This window comes from Marmota flaviventris, chromosome 12 (genome assembly GCF_047511675.1).
Source record: "Marmota flaviventris isolate mMarFla1 chromosome 12, mMarFla1.hap1, whole genome shotgun sequence".
In the NCBI taxonomy this organism is placed as follows: domain Eukaryota; kingdom Metazoa; phylum Chordata; class Mammalia; order Rodentia; family Sciuridae; genus Marmota; species Marmota flaviventris.
The window spans coordinates 40,799,307-40,802,695 of NC_092509.1; the positions used below are offsets into that span (position 1 = coordinate 40,799,307).

Here is a 3,389-nt window from a genome sequence, read left to right on the forward strand (position 1 = left end):
CCAAAGGCAATCAGGTGAGTTAATGTCTATTGATGGCTTGACACTTGTCACCTTTATTATGGAAAAAAAAAAAAAGGCTAAATTAAATGGTCTACTGCTTAGTCATCTCCAAATGCTCATCTTACTTTTGAAATAGTGACCCAGCAATAGACTTTGAAGGCTGTGGGGTAGAGAATCAAGAACTTTGGATTTACATTCTCAAAGCAAAGGTTCTAGTTCCTGATTAACATAGTCTTGTAGTCTTTCTGCCCTTCACTTTTCTCTTTCGTAAAATGGGACAATAATATTTGTCCTTACTACCTCACAAAGTTGCAGGAATAAAACTTGATAAAATTGACTCAGTTATTCTTTACAAATCAATTCATATTTCTTCATTCTTATAGCAGCATGTGGAATTTTAACATTGAAAAAAAATAGCATGAATTTTTATTTTTGGGAGTTCTTTAGTCCATTTGTTTGCTTTTTTTTTTTTTTGCTTGTTTTTCCTGCAGCATTTAGGATGGAAGCCAGGACCTTTCACACACCAGACAAGTGCTGTACCACTGAGCTACACTATCAGCCCTCAGCCCACATTTATGGTAGGAATGAGATAAAGTTGGAAGGGGTTATTTTTAGGGTATGAAAATATTTCTTTTTTTTTTCCTAAGTCAAAAGTTTCAGGAAAATTTAATGATTCTATTCATTTTAAATCCATGAGTCACACCCACTTTATGACTCTGATAGAAACTCTTGAAAGAAAAGAGCAAAAGCAGAAAAGGGATACCTCCATAGAAAAGTCTGTCTGAGAATCCATCTGTGCTTTCCAATCCTAAATAGAAACACCTGACCCAGCACCCTCTGGGAAAATCAACTTTTAATTTGAAATTGTTCCTCAATAATGATTATTACAGTCACAGCCACATACCATCAGCCCACCAGGAAGTCTGAGGGGAGGCAAATAGCTAGGAGGACAGAGCCTTCTTTTCACCAGGAAACAATTCCAGTTCCAAGCAAGAGATGCGTGACAAGGCTATTGTGTTTTTACAGTTAAGAAAAATCCCTTGTTCCTTCAATCGTGGAAGCCTTTAAGTGTCACTGGTGCCTGGAACCAAATGTAATCCTCTGAATCCACGGCTGGGATAGAAGATCTGCCACAGGACAGGGTCACAGTGAGTTTGTGACTCCGGCTAGGCACCCGGTAGTTGAGCTTGGGTCGAAACCAATCTTCTCCGCAGTCACGGTGCCCCTGTGCCATGACAATGGTGCACATGAGTGGAGGAGCCTGTAGCTCACTAAAGGCATCAGCCATGAAAATGGCTCGGAACAGATTGCGCAAACAAGCTGCTGTGCTCAGGGTCTGGTCCATGCTGCAGGGGACCAGCCTGGACAGGTCAAGTTCATAGAACTCCTTGGGGTTTACGGCACTGCCCCCGAGGAGGATCAGCACTCGTGGTACTAGTGTCCGGGCAAAGAGGTCCTCTAAATGGCTGAGGACACTCTCCAGTTCTGCCAGTGTTTGCTGGCCTTTCCTGCTGCTTGCCTCAGTGGTGACTCGAGGTGTCTTCCTCACTGCATTCTCTGCCTGGGGAGAAGGTTTTGGGTAGAATTGCTTAAGCTGTTCATAGGGCAGAGGGAGTTGCTGGCGTTGGTACATGATATGCTTTAAAAGTTCACAAGTAAACCGACAGCAGCTTTCCTGGCTTACAGGCCCAGGAAACACCACTGGTACCAAGCAGTCGCTTGAGCAAAAGGGCTCCGAAGGGTTGGAAGGTTCCTTGGCAGAGGTGGTCTCAAGTAGATCTATCCGAGTGGCGTTAGTTTCTTCTGACTTCTCATACCACTCCAAATCAGGGACTGCAGCAGGGGACAGCACTTCCAGCTCCGGCATGGCCATCACGACCTACTCCCTCTTCTTCCTGCGGTTAGAATAAAAAGTATTTCTTACTCATGTACTAATGATTTGTTTTTGGTTTCCCAGCGAGTAGTCAGGAATATAGGTAACCAATAATGTTTTTTTTTTCTTTTCTTTTTTTTTTTTTTTAATTTTTTATTGTTGGCTGTTCAAAACATTACATAGTTCTTGATATATCATATTTCACACTTTGATTCAAGTGGGTTATGAGCTCCCATTTTTACCCCATATACAGATTGCAGAATCACATCAGTTACACATCCATTGATTTACATATTGCCATACTAGTGTCTGTTGTGTTCTGCTGCCTTTCCTATCCTCTACTATCCCCCCTCCCCTCCCGTCCCCTCCCCTCTTCTCTCTCTGCCCCCTCTACTGACATTCATTTGTCCCCCTTGTATTATTTTTCCCTTTCCCCTCACTTCCTCTTGTATGTACTTTTGTATAACTCTGAGGGTCTCCTTCCATTTCCATGCAATTTCCCTTCTCTCTCCCTTTCCCTCCCACCTCTCATCCCTGTTTAATGTTAATCTTCTTCTCATGCTCTTCAACCCTACTCTGTTCTTAGTTACTCTCCTTATATCAAAGAAGACATTTGGCATTTGTTTTTTAGGGATTGGCTAGCTTCACTTAGCATAATCTGCTCTAATGCCATCCATTTCCCTGTAAATTCTATGATTTTGTCATTTTTTTAATGCAGAGTAATACTCCATTGCAAAACCAAAACAAAGAAAAGATGCAAATCTTTTCTTTGTTTTGGTTTTGCTTTGCTTTTTTTTTGTGGTATTGGAGATTAAACCCAGGTCCTCATGCACTGAGCTACATTCTCGGCCCTTTTTTAAAAAATTCTATTTTAAAACAAGGTCATGGGGCTGGGGTTGTGGCTCAGCAGTAGAGCGCCGGCTTAGCACGTGTTCGATCTTCAGCACCACATCAAAATAAATGAATAAAATAAAGGTATTGTGTCCAACTATAGCTAAAAAATAATTAAAAAACAAGGTCATGCTAAGTTGCCAAAGGCTGGCCTTGAGTTTACCATCCTTCAGAGTAGCTGGGTTCATAGGGACGCGCCACTGTGCCCGGCAGTAATCAGAAATTTTTATCAAAGAAATGGAAGAAAGCAGAAATTTAGAGAATAAATGAGGGAAGGGATTGTAGTTAGTAGGCATGAGAAGCTATCAAAGAATATTCAAAATTAGAAATACCTATCAAACCAGGAAAATGTGGATTGAGAAGGAGTCCTAAACCCAGGAGGTGCCTGAGCCCCAAAATGATAGACTGCCGTGTAAAATACTGTCAAGTAACCAGGAAATGTGGAATAAGACGGTTAGCAACTAATGCCCAGCTTAAGGGGTAGTCCTTCTGCCAATTACAGATTCTTCCACACACATACAACCCAGCAATGCCCCAAAGATGCCTGTAAACCCCCCAAATCTGTATTTATTAGCATAATGATATAATAAACCCTACCTCTATGCAGAGTATGTTTGGGTAGCCA

The 3,389-nt window shown here is 41.7% G+C and overlaps 1 pseudogene; it reads right to left on the reverse strand.

The window, feature by feature from the left end:
* Positions 1-1,048: 1,048 nt before the first annotated feature.
* On the reverse strand, positions 1,049-1,873 carry LOC114087029 (MAD2L1-binding protein pseudogene; annotated as a pseudogene).
* Between the last annotated feature and the right edge of the window lie 1,516 nt (positions 1,874-3,389).